Consider the following 6,470-nt stretch of genomic DNA (forward strand, 5'->3'; position numbering starts at 1 on the left):
ATCTTTCGACATTTGCTCTTAACAAAATTGGCCTCCGCCGTTACATTTGTACAAAAGCCGCTAGGGGGCACAAAATGTGCACCACGTGCTCCCTGCGCGTGCGCGGAGATATCTGCCACGCAAAAAAAGTAATGACCTTTAGTAGTACTTGCCGAGAAGGTGACCTCAAATACATAATATGTAATGGAAGCTCTGCTGCAGTACCGTTACTATCCGCTAGGAAGCCCAACTTGACATTCCTTTTCAAATACAATATACAATGATCCATCCACAGCTCAAATTATGCTGTTGTCATACATATAGGCCAACAATACACCATGCCATAACTGAAAACATAACCTTGGCAAAAAGGTACAAAAATTAAACATTTATACTGTTACGTTTTGATAAAGATGTTCTTTAATAACAAGGTTGGTTTGTGTTTTCTTCAACAAATGACGTCCCGAAACAGCGATCGCATTGAAGTTTGTAGTTGTAATGTAGAAAGTGCCAGAGTTAATACCAACCTAGGATTGATGTGTTCAAAAATTCGCACTTTCCCAGAACTATCTTAGAGTGGAATATGTTATCACCAAGTACAATTATATAGTAGTTTTAAAGAACACTTGCAGATAAATGTAGAAAAGTTAGGTGTGACGGGTCGTTCAGTGTAATATAACGTTAACCAGCTGCTGCTGCGAAGCTGGTGTGTTACGCCGAACGGCGGTTATACCGGCTATACAGATACAGATACAGAAACGGATATATGAGGGAGCAAGGAGAAACCATTGTGTCATTTATTATTTTCTTGTCCGTAACAATGTTTAGTACAAAAGTGCCGATTGAAACAGTCATGTCCTGCACAAGCGACAAAAATCTTCCAAGGCAACAGGATGAACAAAAGTCCGTTTGGTAAGGTGTTTGATACCTTTTCTACCACGAATATCGATTTCTTTTAAACCAGTTTTCCATTTATGATCATCTGTTCATGTAGTCGTAGAGGATCGTTGGGCCCTGAAAGTGAGAGCACCTGCTTGGTGAGAGTTAACCATTAACAATCAACAACTGATACAAGGGGTGGTATCATATTACTACTTTGAAGATGGTGGTTCGGTCTATAATTCTTCATTTTATGTATTCATCATCATCTTCATCGGTCGACGTGATCAAACATGTTCGCACATATGTACACGACGGGGTTATACCGCCCCTTACGGGGTGACCAGTGCGGGGTGACATACCCTTTCGTATGGCTAATTACAAGACGGGGATGCGCCAGGTCTCCCGTCCGGGTGGATGATGTAATTCACCATGTGGCTGATACGAGGCAGAGGTTCGCCAGGCCTCCATCCGGGTGATTTGAAGTGAATCAATTTTATGTATTATGGTACCTGAAAATACTGGAACGGTGCCGAAATGACTCCCCACAAAGTCATCAGTAGTGGTCTATTCTGAGCTAGTTACGTGAGCTGCTTATAGCTTAGTGGTGTTTTGTATCACTTAAGCTTAAGTTTGCGCAATGGATTTATTCTGTAGACGTACGTAGTCTAGCGAAACTACACAGATCCTTCACGGAACTACACAGAGTATACCGCAGAGGAAGTAAGAGCGTCGTTACTTTGGAATATCAAAATTAGGTACCTATAACCTCCTTGGTTATATTGAGATACAAAAAAAAGCCCAATTGTTATCAGACAATGTAAAACTATGAAGACAGCGAGGAAGAGAAAAAGCCCATTCTCGGCTGTTCCCCTGAAAGTTCTGGCGGAAGGAGGAAAGAGGGGACGGCGGCAGTGGTGAAGTTTGGAGACGAAGAAGACGAGGCTAAGAACTCCAGGACTGAAGGGGAAGGAGCGGAAGGATCTGACGAAGTTGACGGTACAGGTAGAAGGAAAAAGAAGAAGAAAAGGGAAGTCATCATCTCAGATCCAAAGGTAGGAAACGTTTGATAAATCAAGTACTACATAGTATCCTGGGATAGATTAATGAAGACTTTTGTTTCGCAGTTTTGCCACATTGGGCTAAGCACGGGGCATAATAATGGTGCTTGTTGCACATTCATGGAGAGACGACGAATATACATACGACAGCAGGAAATTATATATATATATATATATATATATATATATATATATATATATATATATGGTGTAAGGTGCACTAGCTAACATTAAATTCTTCTCCTTGTTTCTTGGTTCATCATTGGTTATCGGTAGAAGGAAATTATCTCTCTAGTAAAAATCATATTGACTATATTGAATCTTGCCAATTTGTAATTAACAGGTGCCTTGGCACAGCAGGAAGTGTTCCTCTTTTGGAGCACCTGTTTACTTTTACTTTCACGTGGCAATGGGGAACCCCCTGAACACTAGTAATGGTTTTGTGTAGGCGAGGTTCAGCATATATACAAACATAGACGACGTGCTTTCTCAATTTCAGATCACAAAAGGGACCGGAAATGTCATGGTAGTTTAACGAGAGTTTCCCGTTATCTCTATAGTGCTTAAAGTGTTGCCTGACCGCTAAGTTCATTATATTGGTGCACGATAATTCAAAAAAATATCTTACTATTAAATAGGAACATCAGGTGAAAATGAGTACCTAGGGACGTCCCTCGGATATGACGTTAAATGGAGGTCCCGTGTTTAAGGAGAGTCGCACGTTTAAGAGCCCACATCACCCGCATCCCCGTCTTATATCAGCCAAAGAAATGGTATGTCACCCCGTAAGGGGTGGTAGAACCCCGATGATGCGGTATAACCCCGTACGTCGACTACCTACCTACCTACCTAATATGAGCATCCAATGAAATAGCCTTGGTTTAATTGTAACGTATTTGTTTTGTTTTGTAGCCCAGACCAACGATTGAAGACCTCCAGCGTGGGGTTGAGGCAGTTCAGGACATCATGCGAGACAGCATCGAGACACTCGAGAAAAAGCGGCAACAGGAGCTGGAAAATGTCCTGGAAAGAGCGGAGAGAATGAATGACGCCGCCGGCGACTTTGCGACGGTGTCCCGACGTGCTAGGGTCAGGATGTGGCTGAGGTCCAACAAGTGGACAATACGCATCATCTGCACAGCAGTGGTTCTGATACTCTGTGCGGTCGTGACGGTTGTTATTGTACTAAAGAGTAAGGGAATCATCTAGAACTAGAAAGGCCGACATTTGCTTGAGAGCAAATACAGCATATTTCAGCCTTACCCCTTCCCACGCAACATTGGACTGTTCCAAATCACCCCTGCGCAAAAATGGAACATCTTAACAGTACATTATCCCCCAAAGTGGACTAGTTTTGTGAATTGATTCCAGGTCAAAACAGAGCTTGCTTCTATTTTTCAGAAAATGACAATAATCACACCTTCCATTCAGAAAATTTTCATCATGATTGAAAATTGTTGAATGACTTCATGTAATGTCATTACAAATTTTCAGTACGATAACTAGGTGTAAGTATAAAAAAGTATAAGGTCCTTGTGTTGTGGGTACATTCATTATTGCAGTGAACATTTTTATTCAAGTAGGGCATACGATTTAATAACTATCAAGCAGGTGCAGGTACAGTCAAACCTGTATTAGGGGCCACCTCTACAGAGGGGCCACCCGTCCATAGTGGCCACTTTTTGTCGGTCCCTTGGGTATTTTATCTACAAGTTGCCACCTCTATACAGAGGCCACCTGTCTATAGTGGCCAAATTTGTCCGGTCCCTTGAGTGGCAGCTATAGACAGGTTAGACTGTACTGTGTAGTAGGAGCGTTTGTTTTCTTCAAGCTGTAAAACTGTTAAACTGTTTTACTTTGTATGCAATCAGCCATCGAGCCTAATCTTATTTTAGTTTAACAACTTCCTGCCAGACTCGGAAGATACGATTGAACCTTGTTCGAGGACTTCTTTTCGGAGGTCAGTCTGTTCATACCCTGGCGCTGAGAGTGTTTTATTGGGCTGAAACTCTGGCAATTCAAAGTTACTTACAATTTGAATGTTCAAAATTTATGTCAAACAACAACAGCACAGGAAACACTTACATTTGCTCTGGGGAAAATACAGCACTTTTCTTTCCAGTCCAGTGATAGAAATGTGGCCACTATATAGACAGGTGGTCACTATAGAGAAAATGCTGATCTGTTGACTGGGAGCAATACGCTACACATGATTTCAGTACACTGATCTTTACTTATATATAAACATTGCACAGGTAAGCCAATTGTTTGGATGTACAATTAAGTTCAAATGATTCTGAAGAGAAATATTGATGAGAAAATAATCATTTTCACCACTGTCTAACTTATAATTACGTATCAAAACTAAACGCAAACTGTCTAACTAACGCACCTTTCGCCGACTTGATCAAAGGGCCGCCGGCTATCAATCAAACACGGCTGTTGATTAGACTTAGAGTTTCAAACAGTCGTGAGCCAGTTGACAGCGAGCTTCATGCTACGTGATGTATTACATTGCTTGGACCTTCTTTCCCACAGCGGTGCTTCTACAAAATATTTAGACTGTAACACTGAGTCCCAGATGTTTTATAGAATAGAATTTGACGCAGAACAGCGTTTTTTGCCAGGCATTTTTCTTGAAACATGTCCGTGGGAATATCAGCGAGGCGGCGACGCAGGGCTATCAGACCGTCAACAAAAGTCGCACGGCGGCTAACGGCGCAACGAAGATACTAGCGCTATAAATAAGCCCTTCAACTAATTATAAGGATGGCAACTCGGACAATATTTACAAGTACTGTTGAGCTAAGGAAAGTTTGTTGTTTATGAGGTTTTAGTTGTCTTTGAAACTTTGACCCGAAATATTTTAAGTCAAACTGCTGAAGAGAAGTAAGTGACTACTACGATCATCGTAGATATGACCCTAAAATAAGGATAAAAGAAGCATTCTCAATAGTCTAAAATGCAAGGACTGCGGCCCCCGGGCCACTGTCCGACGCTTTGAAAAAATCCTGACGAGAAGTACAGCCCGAGAAGTACAGCCCGAGTCTTCAAGTTAACGTATTGTGTGGTCCCGCTTATGAATATTAATTAGCCTTCGTTTTCCCCTGAATCAACTCTTCCTGTCGGCTAGACGCAGGTGCAGATGTCGGCTCCGTGGGGTGAACGTCCGAAAGGTCACGGCATGGAGAACGAAAGAAAAACAATTTCCCCTAAAAAAGTGCTGTAATTAAGCCTTTTACAGTACTTTATGCCAAAAATTTTACTTGGATCATTTTATCAACTATCTTATGCCTATCTATACCAAATGTTAGGTCATTCACTTGTAATGGCAGGGTACAGGGGGGCAAAATATATTGTTATAAGACCGTCAACAACAGTCGCACGGAGCTAACAGCGCAGTGAAAATACCATCGCTAGCGTTTCAACTTCGGCTGATAAGTTATAAGTACTGTTGAACTCAGTAACGTTAAAGTTTGTTTTTAGTTGCCTTTGACGGTTTGACCTGAAATACTGTTACGCTAAACTCCTGAAGAGAAGTTAAGTGACTGCTGTGATTCTTACAGAAATGCCCCTAAAACTGATACAATAAGCCTTCTGAATAGCCTAAAGTGCAAGAGTTTCAGGCGGGCTTCGCCACCCTGGGACCCCCAACGGGGCTCTGCCCCTGGACCCTGCCGGGCCGGGGCCTTCGGCGTTCTTCGGCGGCCCCGAAAAAAATTCTGGCGGGAACACTGCCGTATATACGGAATCGTGGGGCCCCGCTTATGAATATTAATTAGCCTTCGCTCTTCGCGCACAGGTGTGGACTCCGTGCGGGGTCACGGAAGGTCACGCCAGGAGGCCAAAAGAAAACAAATTACCCCTCAGAAAAGTGCCCAAATTAATTATTTTAAAGTAATTTATGTCAAAACTTTTACTTGGATCATTTTACCAACTATCTAATGCCTATCTACACCAAATTTCAGGCCATTCCATTGTAAGACCAGGGTACAGGGGGACAATATATTTTATTTTGGTCAAAACATGACCTTTAAACCTCAATAAAATCATTTTAGAGGCAGATATGAAAAAACTGAGAAAAAAGCATCGAGGTATTGGCCCATTCTATACCCCTGTGCCAAATTTCAGGTCATTCGGTCCACGGCGGCGGAACGGCGGAGATGAATCACTTTGAAGATTTGACAGGAGAAAGAAAGAAGAAAGAAACATTACGAATACAATATATTTCACCATACTATGTATGGCTGAAATATAATCAGAGTCAACTTATTCATATCAGGTTCTGCGCTCCCGGAAATCTCTAACCACTTTACGTAATGCGTCTTTGACTACGATAAGTTACCCGCTTGCAACTGTATATGATCTTGGAAACGGTCTGACATTTCAGGTAGCACCCAATACCTTCAGCCTTGCAGCTTGCCAAAGATTCCTCAAAGATTCGACCCACTCTATTGTAGGCCTATAGGCTTCTCATGAATAAACAAATTTGAAACAAGAACAGATCATTCTGATTAAAGTGCCCTATGATACCTTCGAACCAGATAGACA

The 6,470-nt window shown here is 42.0% G+C and overlaps 1 protein-coding gene across 2 annotated transcripts in view; it reads right to left on the reverse strand.

The window, feature by feature from the left end:
- Positions 1-6,470, reverse strand: part of LOC118426514 (coiled-coil domain-containing protein 157-like) — a 1,184,186-nt gene that overhangs the window by 849,101 nt on the left and 328,615 nt on the right. The gene's annotated exons all lie outside the window — the stretch shown is intronic.

Source organism: Branchiostoma floridae, chromosome 11 (assembly GCF_000003815.2).
Source record: "Branchiostoma floridae strain S238N-H82 chromosome 11, Bfl_VNyyK, whole genome shotgun sequence".
NCBI lineage: Eukaryota > Metazoa > Chordata > Leptocardii > Amphioxiformes > Branchiostomatidae > Branchiostoma > Branchiostoma floridae.